The following is a 24,695-nucleotide window of genomic DNA, read 5'->3' as shown; positions in this document are numbered from 1 at the left end:
AAGAATATGGAAGTCTGGGCATTTAAGGGGCTTACGACCGTCATAGGCTAGTTAAGTCAAACGAAAAATAACTTTTATAATTGGAGATAGAGAGAGGAGAAAAAAACAACATAAATAATTTACTGATATTAAGATAAATATAAATCAAACTATTCAATCTAAATTGATTCAATCGTGTGAGTATTAAAATGTCGAAGAACTTTATCGACGTGAATTTTTTTTGAAAATATATTTTCAGGAACCAATCATAGATGGGTTAGAATAAAACAATGAAAAGATATGCATTTCACTGATTTCATAAGAAGATTTAACCATAAAATATCGTTTCGTTCAATTATAAAACTATAATAGTACTCTATTTTATTTTTAACTATAAATATGTAATATCTAATCACGAAAAAGTTGGTTACGTGTCTGAAATACATATTATGTAAGTATCGGTGTTTAATCCATTTATTTGATATTTGTTTATTATTACCCAAATTCTTATACTTAAAAAAAAAAAAAAAAATTGTACTATAACTTTTTCCATAAATCCTCTTCTTCTACGTCTTTTTCCTCATTTTCTGAGGGTTATGACAATTCTCTCTCCTAGTTCTCAAAATATTTTGTACAGTTGTCCTCCACCTCTTTCGTCATACCTTCATTCGCATCGCTCCAACCACCGGTGAACTTGTGTCAGCCTTGATTTGTTCAGTCCATCTAGTAGGAGATCTTCCTGTTTTTCTACTACCTTTAACCCCTACCATGACTATTAATTTCTCAAGGCTGTTATCGTTTCTTCTAGAGATGTATCCGAAAAACTGAAGGACCCATCTCGAGCAGGCGGGAAATATCTGTCGCCTATTATATTTCAAGCTATTTTATAATGTAAATATTTGTTCTTTTCATAGTCCAATGAATTTTAAGAACAAGTCTCTAACAACGCATCTCGAAGGCATCGATTTCTTTTCCATTAATAATCCTCCAGATTTTTTCACTGTATTTGATTGATGTCGAAAACCCTTCAATTATTTTCAAAGTCTCAAGACCCGCAACAAAAAATGTATTCTTGAAATTATGTTATACAAAATCTGAGCGTGAGTCGATGAGTACGCAAGGAGCAATCAAGTACCTTTTCAGTCGGTTCTAAATACACTATTGTTAGACACTACACATGTACGGTATGAAAAGGCGTCTTAATAAATTCTCGCTCATATGACGTATGACGCCTTCGATGATTGACTCAAAATCCTGTAACGTCGAATCGGCGAGGAATGTTGTTTGTCACGACAAATAATTTGGCCCACTGACGTGGAGCCAGTTCTCAAATAACCTCATCTCAAATGGATGGATACTTTAAAAAATGCTGTATTTCAATTTTACGAACCTGATCTATTTAGAAAATTTTCACCATATATTAATATTAAAGTTTTTTTTAACAAATAAATATTTTATTATTTTGCAGTCTTCAAAAAACTTAGTATTACTCATGTAGATATATTTTTACATGTTTTTTTTTTAATAAAATTGTGTGATTTTTTAAAAAATATTTTTAAATTGATATATTTACGTCGTAACTTCATGCCTTCTTTAGTAATTAATTCAAATAACCAAGTTCTTATTATTTAAAAGTTGATGTGACAACTATTATACAGTGAATTAAGAACTAATCAGTAAGATATGGATTATCTAATTTGACTTATATCTTAATTAACTTACCACTTAGTATCTAAAAATAATATACTGAAAATTTAACTGCATGAATGAACAAAACGTATGTCCGATGAAGTATTATACGAAGGCCTTTTTTCGAATCACCTTACGTTCCACCGTACCTATGTGCTTAATAAAATAACTTAATAAATAATAATGACTAAAAAAGCTCTCGGTACACCACAGATTATAAAATGTAGCTTCAATATATTAAGTATTTCAAGAGTAGAAAAAATACGTGATACCAATAATTATTTAAAAAAGAGAAAAACTGGAGTAAGGTATGTCTTGAAATTAGGCACCCAAACATTGAGTGGTCTGCTCCAAACTCGTTAGGCGTATGTAGGTGCACCAGAGATGACCTAGCGTATGTACGAAAGTGTGGTGTTATGGAGGCAAAAAGTAAACGTGATATACCCGTTTTGCCAGGCAAAAACCAGACGAGGTTTTTTCACGCGGTACATTATGCAAAGCAACATGCGGTTAGGTGTCGGACCACGTGTGATTTGTTATTGTTGTCATACGGTAACGGGTGATGCCTAGCCAACCACGGTAAATACATTATGTCGCAACGTAAAATGTACAGGTTTTTATCAAAGCTGGCGTCATCTGTGTACACGTTCAGCGAGAATCTAACGAAAATATTTATCGACAATTTATCATGATTTATTCCATCAGACACTGTATTATTCACCCTACGGATGATATATTAATATTATAGGTATATTAACTTTAGACAACACATCGTTTTTTGAAACTTAGATATTTCATCTCAACTTTTCTAAAATATTTATGTATTTGGCGTTTAATTTGTGTAACTCCATTTTAATTAATATCCTTATTAAATATTAAAAAGGAAAAAATGATTTCAAGGATCTATTAAACTGTATTTTATCATCACAAACACATAAAAAATTGTGACAATTCTCTTGCCTTTTTGTGGCATTATCAAACTACAGTTTGACAGGAAATAATCGTTTCCTTTATTTCTTTTTAATTGTTAAAAATAGCCCTAAACATACAAATAATTTGAATAAGACCACTTTTAGTTTACACGACTATACAGAAAATTCATATGCGATGTTCTTATTGACAGGTAAAAAATAAAAACAGTTTGAATTTTCATCTGTAGATGAGAACAATTTTTAGTATTACATTCTGTCGCCTCGAAACTAGTCGTGTTTACATTAATAAACTCAAGAGTGGTCTTAAACAAGTGTTTTATTATTCAATTTAAATCGTCATAATATTCCACAAAGTAAATGTTAAATCAATAAATAATATAAAAGTAAGCATATCACTAAATATGTTGGCGTTAAACTAAATCTCAAGAGTGGTCTTAAACAAGTGTTTTATTATTCAATTTAAATCGTCATAATATTCCACAAAGTAAATGTTAAATCAATAAATAATATAAAAGTAGGCATATCACTAAATATGTTGGCGTTAAACTAAATCGCAAGTCCGTGGAATATCCATCAAATATAACATTATTTCAATCATCACGCGATTAACTGCATTTCATTATAAAATCATGAAACGTCCAATTAAACACCTCTTGTTAGACAAAACGTGGGAAATAATCCAAGGAAACATTTCAACCGTGAAAACCGGGCTTTGCAATATTCATCTTTATACCCCTTATAATACTGACAAAATTATATCAAACTTTGATAATTAAAAATATGTTTTATTTAGGGGGATAGACAGCAATTCAGATTTTTATAAACAAAAAATAAAAAATTCTGTTAAATGGATTACAAACGAATACATAATTTTTTTACGAGACTAATATTTTAACAAAACCTATTATTATTTTCAAAAATACGTCTTTTCTTAAGAATTGACAAGTTTTTATTATTTTAATATTTTATTTATTTGGAAAAAAAACATAAATAAATATTCACTACGTTATTCATAAACGCATTTGTATATATAATTTGATTAAAACCCGAAGAAGGCGTGTATGTAAATAATTGTAAAAGTTTCAAAATGAAAAACTACACGCGAAGCCTTCAAAACGACGCACAAAAAAGGAAGCCATGCAGAACACAAAGGATGAGGAAGTAAGACGGTTTGGTGGATATTCAAATACCTCAGTACCTAACCGGTCAAACATCCTTAACTGTAAAAAAATTGCGGGTTCACTTCTTGAAGGCAAACTGGAACATATGCCTGTTAGACTCGAATCCAGTTCTGATATCGAGTTTAGAAGACGAACGAGTTTTGCAATTCTTGTATTTTTGTTTTCATGAATGATATTCACTTTTCATTAATCATTCGAGGCGAAGGTCAAATTAAAATGACCCTCGGTGGATTTTTTTTATTGTTTTGAACCTTTGGCGAACTCGTGGTAATAAATTGTTAGGTTGTAAATAATGCGCAGCACCCTATATCGTGGCGTAAAAACCTTATGATAATCTAACTATTTTATTAATTTATTCGGCAGTCACTTTATGGTAAAAATTATTCATTTTTTAAGTTAGGTTTTTTTTGTAAATACCAGTATGTACAATGTTATTTACTGAGTAAAACTTAAATTTAAAATAATCTGACTAACTAACTTACTTACTACTATGCCTCTTAGCTGCAGGAGTAGGCCGAGAGAATAGAACACCTCACCATTCTGTTTTTACAAACAATCTTCGCCTCTTCTTTTTCATATATACCGGCCGATTATTCCAACTGGTGACTTGACCATTTTCAGGTATTTGACATACTAGATCGTGTAAAATTTTCCTCGATCTTCCTCCGATCTTATTTCCGACTACACTTGCCTCATAAATTTGTTTTACACAGCTTTCTTCACTCACTTGTTCCACATGTCCAACCCATCCAATCAAATGGAAATATTTTTTTCTTTAAACAAATTTTTCGATTTTCTTATAAATTTTAATTCTAATTTTTATTTGATTTATTAAAACTTCTTACGTTATGTTTGTACATTATTTGATATTATTGCTAAGTTAAAACATCTTCGAACCAGATCATATGAACCCTTTATGTTACAGAAATCTGGGAACTATTTTGAAATAAAAAAAATGTTCTTTACATCTCACCAATAGATGTCTCTAGTGAAGTTCTAGTGATTCAAGAACAAGGTTTCTAAATTGGTTCATATATAAAGAACTTCCAAGAATTTGAGTAGTGTGGTTGTCAATAATGGGTAGAATTGGTGAATGTTACACGTGTGTAAAGTGATCACTTAAACCAGCCGATGACGGTCGTCAGCCCCGTAAATGCCCAGACTTCCATATTCTTCTTCATCTTTGATGAGATGTCAAAAAATAATATAAAAAAAAATGTAGTGTTAAAGTTGCCTGAATTATTTATGTTATTAATAAATGAGTTCTGCTGATATTCCGGAGGTAGTAGCATAAATATCGTATTTAATTTTCTTGAGTAATTGTTTACCTGATACACATAAATATATGACTCCATATATGTGTGGTGGAATACTCTCCCAGTACCACTTTCAAGGTTTGAATGATAACTTGAAGGAAGGCTTTTCAACCCTGTACCCTTAACAGTAATTTCAGGTATATGTACATTTGTATTTAAATGTGAAAATTCACCATATCTTTTTGAATACCGGCTGGAAAGCGATGACAGGATCTTACGCATATAATTTAGCATGCTAAACACTAAAATAAAATGGCTTTTAAAAACGAGTATTGTATGTTTAGCTTCTGTATGTTCTGCTTTTACGATTATATGGTAAACACAATGCAATGACATGTACCTACATATGACGTCCTAAGTTCCCATCTGTGTCTTTAAAATAATATTTTCATAATTTCTCCGTTCGCATTTTTTTTTAGTTTTGACCAAAGACCTCCCAAATTTCTATGCTTAGTACATATTCATATCATACAAAATTGTTATGATTGAAATACAAAAACAAAACACCTGTATTATACTTCTTGAGTTTATTAATGGAATACGAATAGTTTCGAGAACTATAGATATTATCCTGAAGAGGTGAAAACATAAACTGTTTTCATATACTTAGCATTTTCAACAGTAGTTGAGAATACATGTATGTTTATTTCTTGAAACAAGTCGTGTTTCCCTTCATAAACTTGAAAAATTATTTTAATATATATGGTTTATTTTTAAGTTTAAATATGTAAAGATGAAAAAAATAATGCAAATTTAATTCATTTTTTACTATTTAAAAAAAAGCACCTGTAGATGAAAACAACTAACAGTTGTTTTCATTTACAGGTGAATATCAAAACTTATGTTTAATGAAAAAAAACTCATTAAGTGGTTTATTACGAGTGTTTTTTTTAATAATCATCAAGTCATTCCATAAAATTAATGCCGAATCAATAAATAATATCATTTTTGACCATTAAAAATCCATGAATATGATTTAAACGGACTAAAAAAGATAGTATGCAAAACAATATTATTATTTAATGCACAATTTATTTTAATCACGTTACTGACGTCACTATTGATCACTTCATTCTACAATGAATTCCATAATGATATGTTTAGAATCAAAAATCGTATGAAAGAAATCCGCATTATTCAGTAAAGAATAATATTTATTGATTCGGCATTAACTTTGTGGAATGACATGATTATTGTATTAAAATTAAACACTTGAATAAACCACTTTATCGAGTTTTATTTTTATTTACGACTAGTTTCGAAAACGACAGATATTTTTATTTTCTGGTACAAATTAAAACTCAAGTAAGTGGTTTATTCAAGTGTTTAATTTAATAAAGTAACTGAATGCTAGTAACAATATGTACCTATTTCAAAGATTTGTATGAGTGTGTGTGTGTTTGATTAAATTTATTAATGGATAGATAACAAAAATTTGTATATTCTTAGATATTTCATGACAAACCACAATAACATGTTTTCAAATCGATAAAATTTTCCTCATCCTTCTGCGAAAAGGCGATTAAATAAATAAATAAATAGCATTTCGCAGTCAGAAAATTCGATCTCTTCATTGATAATCCTGTAGCACGTCAGTGATGACTTCAGAATTAAAAAGTTAATTGACATTTTATCTTTCGAAATACCGGAGATGTTATTTTGAATATATGTGTCATTTTAACAAGAAATAAAACGTTGATTGTATCATTGAATACGTTCAACACACTATCGCATTAACATTTTTATTACGAAACAGGTACCATAGATGCCAAGGCCCTAATATTCGAAATCAGATGGGAACTAGTAGGGATTTTGAAAATTCATTTACCTATTCAGGTTTATGACCGGAAGACAAGCGATCGTATTAAAAGCCTTTAGCTGCATTCACCGTCTTGAATTTATTCGTGTAAGTACAGAACGAACTTGATTTATGGAGAATCGCAATAACGATGCTTTTACGAACCTAATACATTTCATATCATCTTTAAACATTAAATTTTATGTGCTTATAATGCATATGCGTGGTTTTCCAATGAATATAATTTTAATTATCAGTTTGTATCTTTAATGAAATCATTATTGTAATAAAGTTTCATGTTTTTCACTATCTAGTCGAGGATTCGTGTTGAAAAACAGATTTTTTTTAAATTAATTTTTATTAAATTTGTGAAATACCATATCTCACTACTTAACTATCACACCGATTCAGACACAGGGGTAGGCAGAGAGAACAGGACGCTATACTGCAAATTTTATTCGCCTTTTCGACATTCACGCATCTCTTCATACTACCCCGCTGATAATTCCGACTCATGCCCTGACCACCTTTAAGCATTTAAAATACTTGATATCACCAATTTTTCCTCGGTTTTCCTCTGCTTTAATGTCCAACTACCTCATACACTTGTTTTCCGTTCTTTTTTCATGTCAAAATAATCTTAATACACTTTTCGTAACGTTCAACTACTTTATGATAGTAGTTTGATAATACCAAAACAAGGCTAAACAATTGTCACAAATTTTATTTATATGTGTTTTTAATAACAAAATACAATTTAGTAGACTCTAAAAATCACAGTATGATTTTAAAATTTAAAATATAAATCAAAATGGAGTTCTACAAATTAAACGCCAAATCTATCGACGAGTGTATGAAATATATATAAAATAATTGGTTTTATAATAGATAACATTTATGTGCATAAACAAATGATGTTTGCTTATATCCAAGTACATTATGCATTTTTCAGGATAAGTGTAGAAAGATAAGCTTATTTTTATGAAGATACTGCAATCTTAGGTGCTTTGGACTTCTCTCTTCCTACACGTTGTCTCCCCATGCCCAGTTCGCAGAGATGCACAGCATTCCTGTATAACCGGTTGTGAGGGTGCACTAAACGGGATGATCAGGTTGGGTTAGGTATTTGCGGACCGCGCAGGGAAAAGGATCAAAACAAACTATAATTGTTGTTTATGATTCGCTTTGACCTTCAACATTTTTTACGCGGTCTACGTCACTCACCGTCCGCCAAATATTTTTCGTATAAAAAAATGCCTAGCATATTCTAGGCGTCACGACTTCTCCGTATCGTGCTACTAATGTTACATTGAAACAAAAGGCATATAAAATAGAACTCAATACAATAAGTAAATACTCGTACTTAACTTCGTACAATTACATGCATACGGCGGTGGGCTGCAGGGGTCTCGGAGGGGCTCGCTCGAGCCCCTTGTTATGTTTGACTTGGACCGGCGAGCCCCTTGTTAAATTAGTAGAAATAAATATTTTCAGATTAAATCAGTACCTACATAAATGCAATTTTTGTGGTTAGTTTAAATGTATTATGAAACTTAAAACGTTGTTGCCTTTTGAAATTTCTCGAGAAAATTTCGTGCAAATTTTCATGAAAATTTTCTTTATTTTTCTATATTTTGTCGTTTGATGTGCATATTATATATTTTTAATTTATTTTTCATTATTATGTATTTTATATAGATAAAACAAAACGACACATCTCCTCCCTTCCCCTCTCCCCTCCCTATCCACCCGCGTGCCCCTTGTTAAAAAATTGGCAGCCCACCGCTGCATACACACCATTTGCCATACCGACGAAGATTATATGCGATATTCTTTTATATTAAAATTCATAGAGTTTTCTCAACCTTTTTCTTCTTCCTGGCTCTATCCAAACTTATGGTATTTGTTGACTGTAGGGATCAGCTCTGCTCATATTTGTAGGTCCTTCTATCCTTTATCATTCTTTCACGAACAACGTCACCTAAGCCATGCCTCCGAATCATGTTATCTTTCTGTAGCATCCATGATTTTTTGGTCTTCTTCTAGATGTCTTTCTTGTAGACTGTTGGGGTCTGCTCTCTTCTGCTCTCAGGTTATAGGTCCTTCTACCCTTCTATTATGGACAACGTCACCTAGGCCATGCCTTCGAATCGTATTATCTTTCTGCAGCATCCAAGATTTTTTGTTATTCCTCTATATGTCTTTCGAGGACAATCCATGACAATTGCCTGGTTCACAATATGTTCAGGTTTTTATAACTAGGATATCGCCATGGATCTTTCTCGAAAGTAGGTTTTTCTCAACCTAATATTACATTCATTCAGGCAGTTAAATTCAAATTAAATGAGGCTCTAAAAATTTGGCAAATAACTCGACTTTACTCGTATCAGTAACATTAATACCCTCTTGCTCGTAAAATAAATAACATGGACCAAGAATTGACAGTACAATTAAATCTTACAAAAATAAACTCTTAAATAATTGTAAATTAAAACTGTATAAATATTGCATAGATTAATCCTCAAATTTGATATCACGATATGTGAAAAGGTGCTTTTGTTGTTGCTGCTGATAATATGATTTGTTTATGATGTCACTATCGTGATAAATACGTCAATTCAAAATAGTTCCTACCACAAAAATGTTGGTAAAGATTTAAAACCTCAAATCACCATGAAATTAAGATACTTTATCTTACACGACTTGAAATTGGCAATACTAGATTAAGAATATTTCAGTATTACGTGAGTGTTTTTAAATATTCGGTAGTAAAATTTATCGATGCTTTTTTGTTTGACCTTCAAAAGCTCGAAAGGATTATAATAATTCACACATTTTAAAAATGTCCAATAATTCAATAGACACAGCTCCGGTTCAATTTCATGCCTTTGACTCTTAGATGTAAAATCTTGACGTAGGTAATAAATTAAAGAAAAACTCTCGTACACTCGTGTAGAAATCGTTAGCTTTTATAAATTATCGAAATTTATGTAGGAGCGCTATTTTATGTATAGATAGGTGTACACATGTACGGATGATGTCACCAGATTGGTCACCAATAGGAGAAACCAGCTACGGACAGTGTGAATAATGTCCATTTTGTTAAGAAATTATTCCGAGATACCTTCATTTACCGTTGGAGTGTGCGGAGGAAATTATTAAATCTCATTTTTAAGCAGCCCATACATCAAATATGATTACAGAATTGGTATTGCAATTACCCGGTGATTTAGTATTTTGTAACGGTAAAAGTTGAGCTTGTGTTGCGAATGTGAAGAGATGTGGTTTCCCTTTTGCTCGATTAAGGTACGCCTAGTATAAACATCACTCGGTTTCTAATTAATTACTTTTTAAAGCTTATTTGAACCTTATTAAGTCGCTTTAAAATTGGTTGGCATTCTTAGCATTCACCATATTACATAGTCAACGTTTATCCATAAAGTTATGACAAACCGAGTCAAAAAGCGGCCGAATAAAAATCAGGTTTTATATTTTTAAATTCTGTCACCTGTGTATTTTTTCGTCTTTTCGAATGTCAAACAAACACCGCAGATGTCAATTAACCTTCTCTGCCATCTTCCATTCGGCAATAATCGTAAATTAACGACGGTTTCAATGGCATTTTGGACATAAACCGAAGCTCGATTCGGAATCGTTTTCTTTTTCTACAAAATATTTTCCTTATACGAATATAAAAGTGAACATAGTTCTAAGAGATCGGCGCATTTACATACGGGCATAAATTAAACCGGACATATGATGGTGCGAGCATTCTTTTATATCTTTCCTTCCAGCGCTTTTAAAATGCTATAAGACATTGTTGTTGATGAAATGATAAAAACGAGTTATGTACCTGTTCAATAACTATCTATATTAAATTAAAATCTTGATGTTTTGCTGTGACAATCCATTTGTGGTATTATTTTCCTTAGATTATCCGAGGAAGTCATTCTGAGTAATCAGGTGGTACAACCGCAAGAGATCATATGTGAGTAAGAGTAGGTACTGGAAACAAGCTGACCGGAGTCTGCGAAGAAGAACAAGGGACGACGTCACAACGTGCGGTACAAAGGCGGCGCGCCGTAGACAACCGCAACAAGTGGAAATAAAAACCTGTATCGAGAAAGGCGCGTCTACGAATTCTATGTAATTACCAATTTGCGAATCAGGCTCACCCCACTTTAGACATCTCGTCAATGGAACGCAGTACCAGGGCACCAAGAGTGTGCGCGGGCGGAGTGGCAGAGATGCCGTTTTCAAATCCTGTTTAGTCGGTTATGAGTTATGCGGTCCGCTCGTCAGGCGGGCCGGGCCGGGAGCCATTCCTCGCAGCAAGACCGAGACGACTCCACCGGCTGCGAGACCAGGAGGCTGCTGCCAGCTCTGCTCTCCGGATAGCCGCGCGAGCGTCACGCGAACCGACACTCATTATATCGCCGAGTTCATTCAACAATGTGCAATGTGACCATGTTCGGATAATTACTTCTGTGTAGTTAAGCGATACGGTACTCGGAAAATCATTTTAGAAATATGCAAGTTAATAACGATAAATTCAGCGTTCGCAGCAATTTTGTAACGTTTTCAACATGTGCCGGATAGCTGGTGTTTTATTTATGAATTTTCTCGAAACGAATTTCAAGAAATGACCATTTTTAACAACAATTTCGTATCGAGTGTTTGGAAATGTTTACACGAGAAGAACATATGTAAATAGAGTACCTGTCAAACCCCTTGGGGCCGGGGGGCTGTCGAGCCAGTGTAGCGGGGGTCACGTGACGTGTCCCGGGGAGGGCGCGTAGGGGTGGCACTGGGTACTAGGCACTCGACACAGGGCAGTTCACTTCCCGCCGGTTGCTATGGCGACGGCGGCGCGCGCCCCCTAACGCCTGGTGACGGTTCACTGCGCGCTCGGCTGGCGCTATCTGCCGCGCGCGTTCCAAACGCCGGACCCGCCCCGCGCCGAGGACACTCCGCTATCTTCCCTTTCGGTCTCCCGCTCGAGATCCAACAGAGACGGCGCGTATCACCTCCGTCGCAGCGCTTCACCTGTTCGCCGGGCGAGCCTCGACGCGACAGGTCGTTTCGCTCTCGCAGCCAAGAAAGAGAAGGATCGCGTAACGTAGGTCGGATATCTTCATCTCATCTCATCTCCGAGAGAGACGCGAGGAAAAGCTGCTCGTCTAAGGCTTCCTCGCTTCTTAAAATGACAATAAAATAGTTCCGAATTGTCGCGAAAGCGCGCAAAACACCCGAAACTATCGCGCGCGTTACTTCTGTTATCGATGGCGACTCCGGCCCGGCGGCGAGGAGGTAAAACTGACGGACGGATCGAGATGAAGGCGCGCGGGTGTGTTGGTGCGCGGAGAGATGCTGCGCGCGCAGTCGGCCAGGGGTGGGGGGCGGTGGAGAGGAAAAAAAACGCGTAAAATGAAAACAACGCCGGGTTAAAAAGAGGAGTAGAGGTCCAGACAATGCCCGCGGCCACAGCCTGAATAGCCTCGCAGCCTCGCAGCCTCCGCGCAGGGACGCACTCGCAACGGGAAAGTTTCTCTTGTATTAGCGCACGCATCAATCTTGCGACAGACAGATACGCTTTTCGTTTTAATTCATTGCCGGCAAAACAGCATCGCGAACGATACATGCGCCGGGGAAAATGCGGGGCATCAATTTGAGGTTTCGTTCTTAACCGTGCGTTATGATAATGTATAGATACGCAGCTCGCTAGTTCGGTGAATTTTCATTTGCAGAAGCGACATTCTGTGGAAATGTATAATTTATTTTATAAATAATTTATTTAGCCCTTTAGCTTTTGTTGAAATTCTTTTATACAAACGTCACATAACAAAACATTTAATTTATTTCAAAATACGGTATAACACATGTATTTATGAAAAATATCTCTATTTTTTTTATATCTTGCTAATTCGCCAATCTTTTCGAGTAAATTTCCATTATAAACCAATGTATCGATATAGTAAAATCTTACATACTCATATATCATCAAACCTATACGAATATATTTTTTTATGAATCTTCTTTTTAGTTGTTTTACAGAAAATAATTAATCAGGACTAATTACGTACTTTCTCACAAGTAATGTTAATATTCGCTCCATACATACTATATTTTAAATACAGTGTGCATGTACACATATGTATGCGTATGCACATAACATGACTACTTTCACTGGTTGTCATATAAGTTATGGTCAAAATTATTAAATTTTATAATATTTATTGATAAAACTAACTTTTCGTTGATTGATTCGGCAGTCACTTTGTGGCAATATCTTTCCATTTTTAATTTGAGTTAACAAATATTACTATTTTTTTTTAAATCCATTTTAAAATCATTGGGTTTTTTGAAAATGGAACGTAATGCATCTAAACACGTGTCAAAACAGCTTTTAATGTATAGTGGTATTTACCAAGTAAAACTTCAGTTAAAAATGGATAAAAGTAACTTTTGATAATATGTATGTAAATAAAAAAAAATATATTATATGAATGCATTTTACAACGTATGCCCCATTAATTTTGTGTATAGTATGAAGACTAATTAACTAAACTAAGACCCTTTAAAACCAATAAAAAACATATTTGGATTATAAATATATTTTATAAGAACAAACAAATTTTTGGTTGTCCATCGAGGTTTGCAGTAAGTCGATGTTTATAAAAATTACGATCTGTATACGTAATGAAATTTAGCAGTAATACTTTATGATTAAATTTTTTTTAAATCCCTATGTTTTCCAAATGAACAGACATTTTTAGTTGAACTATGGAAAAAGTAGCATTATTAAAAAGTTTTTTCTTCTTATTTTTCTTTTTTTCAAACATCTTCTGGTTTTGTGACATGGTGTTCTTTGGATACTTATGGAGTCAGTTTAAAAGCACAGTTTTTAAATTCATGTTACGCACATATGTTTTAATGTTTATGCAATAAAAAACAAGGAATCGATATTTAAAAAATACTACACGAATTAATACTGATATTTTTAAATGAATCGTTTTTCATATTTTATCTCCTTATGATTGCAGATTGAGATGATAACAAAAAATGATTTTTTAACGGACGATGGTTAAACCAGCTTTCAAAATGAGATGTCATATATATATTTTTTTATTTCAGTTAACTTTAATCCGATGATGTGGTGTAGAGAATTTCCAGGATTTTCAGGAGTTTTAGCAAATAAAAATCTATCAGCGGAAGCTAAACTGGCAGTACACAATGGAGTTCTGGTTCCAACCCTTATGTATGGAAGTGAAGCATGGAGTTGGCAAAAGAAGGATGAAAGCAGACTGAATGCAGTCGAAATGCGATCCCTCAGACGAATGTGTGGCAAAACGATGTTTGATAGATGTTCGAATGATGAAATAAGGAAAGAATGTAAGGCTGAGATAAGTATTATCGATAAAATTAAGAAAGGTGTGTTGAGATGGTTTGGACATGTGGAGCGTATGAGTGAAGAAAGAACGGTTAAACAAATTTATGGGGCGAATGTAGTTGGAAAAAGAAGCAGAGGACGACCGAGGAAAACTTGGCACAATCAGGTATGTCAAATACTTGAAAGCGGCCGGGTCAGGAGTCGTAATAATCGTCGGGTATGTATGAGGAGATGCATGAATGTAGAAGAGGCAAAGAATGTTTGCAAAGACAGAGTGGTGTGGCGTTCGATTCTCTCTGCCTACCCCTGCGGGGAAGCGGCGTGATGGTTAGTTAGTTAGTTAGTTAGTTGGCAGTCAAGCTCGCATTGAAGATTCGGGACCCAGACTTCATTACGCCGATGGTAACCCTGACGTTGGCCATTTCGAAATATCTGAATATGTAATTAATGGCCACGTTACGAAATTTGCACCCAAATTACACACAACGGAGGATTTCGGAATAAGAATGTATTCGATTATTAGTTGATGTCGGTAAGTACCTACTCGCATGACCGGAGGTGGTCTTGCTGATGGAAAAAAATATGCGTCGCAAAATGCCGCACACGTATCTATTGCGACATTAAAAAAAATAACAAATTATTATGTTTACACCTATTGATTAAAAGAAGTCTTACATGGGCATCGTACTTTGCTAAATATATCATCAACATTATTTTTAATAGATAATAAAAACAAATCTGTCATTACTTTTATATTTAACCTTAGTCCAAAAATTATTCATGACATTTTCGTACCATACAATTAAAATTCAATAACTGCTAATAATTCAAATGCATTTTTTTCTACAGTTTTTAATTCGTATCTGCTTTAATAAACTTTTGTATCGGCTCTCTTAACATTATTGCATGCAGCACAAAAATAATATTAATTAAATTAACGATATTTTTTTACTACTATAAAAACTTATCACCAAACACTATGCTTGCAACGCAGTGCTAGTGCCAACACTAATGTATGAAAGTGAAACATAGACTTGGCAACAAACGAGATGAAAATAGAATGAATACACTCTAAATACGATCCCTTACACGAATGTGCGGCAAATTCGATGTTTGACTTTTAAAAAAATACGAATGAAAAATAAAGGTATGAAAAAGAGAAGATTGTGGTATTTAAGGGTGAATTTAAAGTAATTAAATTATTAAAAATTGTTTCATATAAGGTGATTTAAATATATAGAGCGATTGAAAAACTAGAGACTATATTTGACTAAGAGAGTATAATTGACAAATGAGAATAGCAGAATAGATCGAGGATGACCAATGAAGACTTGGCATGACTAAATCAATTAAAACCTTAAATCTGGTGATGTCAAAAGTCTATCATATTGATGAGCACGTATGACTTCATGTTTAAATGTAAACAGAGCTAGAGGTTAATATATTAGGATGGACGACTGTGGCATTCCATCCTCTCTCTTTTTTAATGATCGTTTTAAAACCACTCTTTTGAACAATTTTTCATTCATCATTACATATTTATTAGAAGGAATATGGAGTCAAAATTATGTTGGACTTTCTCTACATTTTGTACGTAAATATTTTAAAAATTTAACTAAATAGGGCCTCATCCGACCGTAAAATTGGCCATGGCTTATCAATACACTAACCAGCTCTATCCCAACACCTACGCGGAATAAATATTAATATCCTGGATTAACTATGTAAATACAGATATCGATAGACATTATATCGTACATATACATAAGACATACAGGTGAAGTATACATATACCATATACCTATACCTTATTATACGTCTTCACATATGTACATAACTTATAATATGTGCAAGGTAGGTATGACTCGAATATAAAAATGCTCACATATAACATACCTATATGTACGCTAGTATGTATTTCGTACTGTTCGCATATTTTTAGTGTGTTGATTTATAATTAAAAATACACACGTAGACACTTACGTCATAGCATATCGACCAAAATAAAATGTATGGTGATTCTCTTACGACGATAAAGATTTTAACAAATGTAGTAAGTGGGAGGGGTACCAAAAGTCACCTTTTAAAAAAATTCAAATTTACTCACGTTCATTAAACAAAGAACACTTTTAGTATTTGTAATTAATTCCTATGGTTGATCCATTTGTTAAAATATTTTAAAAAATTGTTTCTAGTTACGAATGTTTTGCAATATAAATATATTTCCAATTAAATTCATAAACATTTTGACAATGCTTGAAAAACTAACTAACTTAAGGGGTAGGCAAAGAGATCACTGCACCAATCTGTATTTGCAAATAATCTTCACCCCTTCCACATTCGAGCATCTCCTTATACTTAGCCGTCGATTATTCAAACTCCTGACCTGACCACTTTCAGTATTTGAAATATTTTATCGTACCAAGTTTTCTTCTGTCTTCCATTGCTTCTATTTCAAACTGAATTCGCATCATAAATTCTGTTTTACCGTTCTCCGCTCATTCGATTCGAATGCCCAAAGCATAATCAATATAATGTTGAAATGGTTTGGGCACATGGGACGGAGAGAGCCTGATTATTTTGTGAACCAGAAAATCGTGTGGATTTTCCTCAAATAATATGCAGAGGAAGACCAAATAACTCTTGGATGCTGCAAAAAGAAAACACAATTCTAAGGTATGGCTTAGGTGACGTTGCCCAAGATAGAAGGACCTACAACCTGAGGACAAGGAAATCTGACACCAACAGTCTACAAACGATAAGTTATGATAAAGCCAGGATGAAGAAGAATAATTTTACCTTATTTTTTCATTACATGATATTTACTGTTTGCACATACCATACAAGCTTGCATATAATTTCAATGTTTTTAATAAAAATATTACATGAAAAATTACCCACATAAAAGTTTTACAAATTACTATATATCAAGTTACAACATTTTGAGTGTGTCCAAATACTTGTTCACAAAATCTATGACGGTCGTCAGCCCCGTAAATGCCCAGACTTCCATATTCTTCTTCATCTTTGATGAGATGTCAAAAAATAATATGAAATAATTCCTGTAATTGGAGATAATCCAGATTTTGTGAACAAGTATTTGGACACACTCAAAATGTTGTAAATAAATTATCTGGTCAAATTATAAGCTTAGTAATAAAAATAAAAATGGTGTTTTCTGGCGTTTCTCATGTGTGTGATTATAATCCAGGATTCGGACCACACATACTAATATAAGAGTTTCTGCTTAATAAAAAGCTTCTTAACATCTAACAAATAGATGTCTCTAGTGAAGTTCTAGTGATTCAAGAACAAGGTTTCTAAATTGGTTCATATATATAGAACTTCCAAGAATTTGAGTGGTGTGGTTGTCAACAATGGGTAGAATCGGTGAATGTTACGTGTGTAAAGTGATCACTTAAACCAGCCTATGACGGTCGTCAGCCCCGTAAATGCTTAGACTTCCATATTCTTCTTCATCTTTGATGAGATGTCAAAAAATAATATGTATCAAGTTATTGGTGTATAATATTACTTCAATTATTTTTCACGCGTTTCCAATTGTTTTACTATCGTTTGATTGAACAATTTCTTAGTCGTCATATGCAATATATATTATATAATACTATAGGATATGAGGTAATAATTATCTATATTTACATAGCCTAACTATCAGTTTGGGCAACGTATGCCGACCGAGGAAAATATTATAATGAGATATTTTTTTAATAATTTTTCCATATTCAAGAGGAATCTTGGAAGTAACTTACTCACATGCAGGTGGCTTAATAACACCTCGAAACCTTCCGTATCGAATTTTTAAGCTTTGCCATTAAACGTAATTGTGTCAATCTGTTCTACCGGAAAACATGTTTTCTTTATACTCTCTTTTGTGCACATACAAAATTAACTCGAAAAGTGGATTAAATTGATATTTTAAAATAATTACTGTCAAAAACAGTTTTTATTTATCGTAGTGTAATGGACAGCACGCTCGGATACCGTACTGTAGGTCCTGGGTTGGATTCCTAGAGGAGGGGGGGTCAAATAAATAAAAGCGATTTTTCACTGCATGTTTATTTAATATTACACTGGACTGCTACCTGAAGCGAAGGGCTGATCACCTTGCCTTCATGTGTTAACGATCAAGATAACACGCGTTTATATAATGCAGTGCCCTATGTACCATCGGGTGTGGATAAGAGTTGGAAGATGACGAATATGTTTTTATTAGAATTAATAAACCAATCTATTTATTTAAGGTATATTTTTTAAAGGTTATCCCCTATTTTAGAGGGATAATCTAGTGTGGGCCAATCAGAAACTTCTTAGCATTTACTTATTGCTAGTAGAAAACCACGTAAAACTCCTCAGGAGAAGGCGGACTGGTAATTGTCGTCAACAGACCTTCCGGTCTACTAGAAAGGGTTCGGCATTTTGTGTCCCAACTTGATTTATGGTACCAATGTCCTTCACTATTTTTATCTGTTCGCATCCGTAGTGTAATGGTCAGCATGCTCGGCTATCGCACTGGAGGTTCCGGGTTCGAATCCTAGGGGGGGTCAAATAAATAAAAGTGATTTTTCAATATTACCTTGGACTGGTACCGGACGCGGAGGGCTGATCCCCTATCCTTCATGTGTTAACGATCAAGATAACACTGCGTTTATATGATGCAGTGCCCTATGCACCATTGGGGTGCGGATAAGGGTTTATATGATTTTTTATCATGTATGCCACCACCTCTCATGAGAGTTCCTTTTGTACTTTCACGGATCCGGTGTTGGATTTTCAAACTATCAAAACTTACTTTAAGAAGCTATGAATATTTTAATCTGATAATGTTTAACTTATTTTCAAGTACTAGAATCTCTTATCGCAAGCAATTTTAACCTATGAACAAATAACTGTATGATTTTATATTGCAAACAAATTATTGGGGAATAACAGCGAAGGAACTTCTACTTCCTCAAGCTTTCGCTTGCATCATTCTTGCGATAAAATCAATATTTTCCTGCGGTTTACTGTGTATAAATTGCAAATTGCAGCAATTTGAATGCATTGTCAATATCCTACGTTCAAGAAGTCCAGATATCGCGTACCAAGATGCAGTATAACGGTGTTATTCTATACTTGGCTGAAATTATTTACAACATTTTGAGTGTGTCCAAATACTTGTTCACAAATCTGGATTATCTCCAATTATAGGAGTTATTTATCATATAATTTTATTTTGACATCTCATCAAAGATCACCAATTCATCTCAACAAAAGATGTCTCTAGTGAAGTTCTAGTGATTCAGGAACAATGTTTCAATCTTGGTTTATATATAGAACCTCCAAGAATTTGAGTAGTGTGGCTGTCAATAATGGGTAGAATTGGAAAATGTTACACGTGTGTAAAGTGATCACTTAAACCAGCCTATGACGGTCGTCAGCCCCGTAAATCCCCAGACTTCCATATTCTTCTTCATCTTTGATGGGATGTCAAAAAAAATCCAATATCCTTATCCACTTTTCCATGAAATATAAATTTGGTAAATAAAAATCATTTTATCAGAAAAATTTGATGAATTCGTGGTTTTCAACCCCTGCCTTGTTGAATAGGTATTTTGCATAGAGTTTTGTCTATACTCTTATCAGTCTGATGATGTCGATAAATCGTATTGTTTCTCTACTCCATCCTATGACATCTTCGGTCTCACAGGTCTGCCTATATCTTCGTTTCGAATTCTTCCCTGTGATAGTCCTTCATACGTTCATTTCCAATGTTCTGAGTATGTTTTTGGTTCCGATTGTGTCGGCTCATGTCTCCACCGTATACGTCATGATTAGTCTTATGCATGTCTTGTATATTTTGACTTTATTTAAGTCTTTTCGAGAGTCAAAGTTCAAGAAATATAAACCTAGACTCAAAATATGTCAGTATTATATTTTAAGTATTAAACATACATTAAATTTCTCATTTAGGATTTACTCATGAAAACATTTTCAATGTGAGGTTACTACAAGACTACTGAAACCTAAGAAGTAGATGTTTTTATATCAATACTCAATAATTACACTTCAATTTAATGATACGATTCGAGCCTACGCACAGATAATATGATGTTTATATACAAATAACGTGCTCCGATAGCTTTGGTTTGATTAGCATTGCAATCATAAATAATACGTTATTATAGTTTGTGTACATATCTAATTGTAAGGAATGCAGTACTATACAGAAAATAAGAAGGAAAAAACACTTCGTTCCTTCGGAAAAGGAATCTAACGGTGCACCAAATAATCTTACATCTAGAATAATGAAGCTTTCCATGGAAATAATTAGTACTTAGGTAAAATAGAATAGAATAATCGTACTAAAGAAAAATCTCACAAATGTTTTAAGTGTCTTAATCATCATAATATTATATGTTTATATTGATATATCAACATAGATGAAAAGGAATATGAAAGTCTGGATATTTACTGCTTACGACCTGTCGTACACTAGTTTAATTGATCTTGCATGTGAGAAAGGTGTCAATCAAAGGTTAAATACACAACTTCCGAAAATTTAGTAGTGTGGTTGCTAATCATCGGTAGAATGGTAAATGTTACAAGTGTATAAAGTGATCACTCAAACCAACCTATGATGGGTCATAAAGCCGGTAAATACCCAGACTTCTATATTCTTCTTCATCTTTATTGAGATATCAATCTAAAAATAAATTACTGTCGTTAAAAATAAGACTTTGATTTATTTAAATACATCAAATACGGACTACATATGAAAAGTCCACTTGCAAACCACGTTATACTAAAAAAATAAGTTTTTTAGTCAACGGCGCCAATCGGTAGAAAATTAGAAATATTAACTTCCATATTTGACATAATCAGCCAAAAATCCTTAAGCTAGGAATAAAATTGAAAATCAATATCAGTACCCTTGCAAAGCTCGCTATGCCGATCGACAGTTCACTTTCTAAACTCTCTCAAAAAAGCTCAAATCTTCTACCAATTGCCGCCATTGGCTAAAAATATATTTTTTTTAACATAACGTGGTTTGCAAGTGGACTACTGGTACACTTATATATATATATAATAATTACATATTTTTATTAAAATTCATAATGCTTTTACTAAATATATATTTTTTAAATGATGGGGACAGTTATATCACAATCAAAATGACTTTTTTTATCGGATCTCAGTTTTTCATTCATCTTTATTTACAATAAAGCTAACTCAATGACTATTTTTCAAGTATCAGGGTGGCATGTTTTGAAAGATGGCACTAGTGCCGGGCATTTAAATAATATTTATGTAGGTGCGTTGAGGAGATTGTTTGAATGAATTGTGACCGTTGGTGTTTGGATCAATAAGTTTTTTTTCTTTCTCTTTGTTGACCATTGGTACTGGAAACACCAGAATTTCTATGCATTTGACATCCCACACGTTCACACTAACAACACTAAACATAACACAAACCTAACACTAAAAAAAACCTTTTTTATCGGTAGGTACTAACCTAACGCACTAAAACGCCGATTTATTTTCGACATCACAAATATAATATTATGACGTCCGTTCTTTTATTTTTGTGTTTATAATTTATTTAAATTACTGAAATCGGCATTTAAACGATAAAATCCAGGTTAACCATGGGATGATGGTGATATATTTATTTTGAATAAAAAAAGAATTGTTGGTTAATATATCTAAAATTAAACACGGTTATTGGATTAAATTGTACTTTTAATTTTCAGTTTTTTTTTGTAACTGCAAACAGTAGGTAGAATTCTATTTTGAATTGTTGGGTAATATATCCAAAATTAAACACGGTTTTTGGATTGAATTCTACTTTTATTTACATATAAATGATAATTTGTGACGCGTTTCGTCTTATTAAGACATTATCAAACACTGACTAAAAATATTTACAAAATGTCCTTTTATACTAAAAATAAATGCTATCAGTAGGTGTAGTGTGTACCCCTAGACCTAATAATAACAATTATTGTTAGTATAAAAGGACATTTTGTAAATATTTTAAGTCAGTGTTTGCTAATGTCTTAATAAGACGAAACGCGTCACATATTATTAAATTGGTATATGTAAATAAAAGTCGAATGAAATCCAATAATCGTGTTTAATTTAGAATATATTTCCCAACAATTCAAAAAGGAATTCCACCAACTGTCTGCAGTAACAATAAATAAAAATAAAAAAAAAACGGTTTTAAAAAAAGAACTTTGATTAAAATTGAAAATAATATTTTCAGAAGCCTCCTATAATGTGAAATAATTCGAGAAATAATCTAACATACATTTCATGAAGGCTTCTGATATTGAAAAAACAAACAAGTATCAATCGTAGATGTTGCTGACAAAGTGACATGCATTAATAACATCTTTTCAATGAAAGCGTAAAGACAACTTTAGAAAATTTGAGTAATGTAATTATTGATCTTGTAAAGAATGGTGAGTGCTACACACCGTGCAAAGTGATTACTTTAACCAGTCAATGACAGATTGTTAGACCTTAAAATGCCCAGACTTTCATACTCTTCTTCATCTATGTTAAGATATGAATAAAAAATCTTGATTAAAAATATATTTTGAGCGTTACAAAATTACTTTTTAAGAAAGCTTCTCTTAGATTTAAACCATATTTTTTCTATGGACTAATTTAAGCATTATGTGAAACATTTGGAACATAGGATTATCCCTGTAATCAACAATCGACACTACGTCAATCTGATGTGCATATTAACTATGCATCACTTGGCAGATAGGGCTTGAAAAAGAGAAGATCAATTTTTGAAATTAAGAAATGTTTTCAGATAGGTACATAGCCGTATAATACAACAGAAATACTTAAAATAAAAGCTAGTTCTCAAGGTATGAATTAAATAAAAATTGCATATATTATGCATAAAAAGTTTAATTTGATTCGTTTTAAATTAATAAAAAAGGAATACAACTTTTTTTTGTAATTGTACTGCATTTAAAATGAGTTGTCATTTTTTTTCCCTTACAACATTATTTTTAGCTCGTTGGTATTTATATTTAATATGATTAATATAAAAGGTCAGAAAACTTATTTTTCTGAAATATTTCATTTGTGTTCGTAAAGCACTTAATCGTCGAACACCTACAACCCTTTTACGTCCAAAGCCCTAGTTCTTTATACCCCGAATATCGGTCAACAAAATTGTCTGTTCAATAAAATTGTTTAAAATTACCATCCTATAATATTTGTGGGCAAATCTTCACGTGCGTCAAACTATTGAAAACATCACGCTCAAAATTTCGGTGCAAAGAAAAATAAGCCATAAGAAAAAAGGAAACAAAATCTGTTATGGTATGTATTTGAATTGGGTTTTATGACATTGTAGTCCGTAACGCTACGAAGGGTTAACACACAGAATCCATATAAGTATCAAAAATAATATAATAAAAAAACATTCGGCTAATGGTCGGTTCGGTAAAAAATCACCACAGAATAAATGTGTGAGTGCGAGAAGGACAGCGATATGCAAAAGGTCGCAGTCGAAAAGAGAGGTTGCGTCAGGCTCTATATTTGGAGGTTCGTTATTTTTTTAACGTGGGCCTGCTCGCGGTGTTATTACAAATCTTTTTTAATGTTAACTTTTAAATAAAATATAAAAAAAAATGTACGTCTCGGTCGTGTAGTGATCAGCATGTTTGGCATGTCAGCAATACCCAGATGGTGTCCCATTAAATATGTGATTTTTCACTCTTACATTTACTTAATATTACCCTGGCCTAAAAAAATCACAATAAATCGGGATGCATCATATAAGATGCTTCTGTATCACATCCAGGAATGTGGTTGGGACAGCTTTTAATGTACCCTGGTCTGGAAGCGTTGGGCTGATTACGTTTCCTTCATGTTGTCAACAATCAAGATAACTACTTCCATACGACACAGTGCCCTAAGCACCACAATGAGCGGATATGGGCAAGATAAGAGATTTAGACTTTTATTACATATTTGGAAGAATACGTTTACAATTTATGATCCGAATGTGGTTGGCAATAGAAGCAGAGGAAAACCGTGGTAAACTTGGCATGATCGAGTATTTCAAATACTTTAAAGTGATGTATGTTGAAGAGGCGAAGATTATTTTTTAAGGTAGATTGGTGTGGCGCTCTACTCTCTCTGCCTACCCTTCATGGAAGCAGCGTAGTAGTTAGTTAGTTAGTTTACAACTGAAATGCAAGGGTAAATTTCAACAAATATGTATTTTTCCTAAACTCTATTTTATTTTTATTTAAGGTGAATTGATAAATAATAGAAGAGCACGAAATTATCACAAAATATTTTTATTAAAAAAAAAAAAACCTTCTTAAACTGATTTGACTGTTTACATTGTTTGATTGTTTGTCCACGATAAATAGA

General features: G+C 33.2%; 1 protein-coding gene across 6 annotated transcripts in view; it reads right to left on the bottom strand.

Annotated features, from left to right (window-relative positions):
• Positions 1-11,833, bottom strand: part of LOC148313922 (protein grainyhead-like) — a 416,627-nt gene extending 404,794 nt beyond the window's left edge. For all 6 annotated transcript variants that reach the window (XM_088276669.1, XM_088276879.1, XM_088276756.1 and 3 more), the window contains exon 1: positions 11,615-11,833. The gene's annotated coding sequence lies outside the window, so the exon portion shown is untranslated. The remainder of the gene's footprint in view (positions 1-11,614) is intronic.
• Between the last annotated feature and the right edge of the window lie 12,862 nt (positions 11,834-24,695).

The sequence above is a fragment of the Brachycentrus maculatus genome, unplaced genomic scaffold (genome assembly GCF_059751285.1).
Source record: "Brachycentrus maculatus isolate JH-2025_06_01 unplaced genomic scaffold, ASM5975128v1 h1tg000004l, whole genome shotgun sequence".
Taxonomy (NCBI): domain Eukaryota; kingdom Metazoa; phylum Arthropoda; class Insecta; order Trichoptera; family Brachycentridae; genus Brachycentrus; species Brachycentrus maculatus.
Note: the sequence above shows the minus strand (reverse complement) of the source record. Positions and strands in the feature narration are given on the sequence as shown.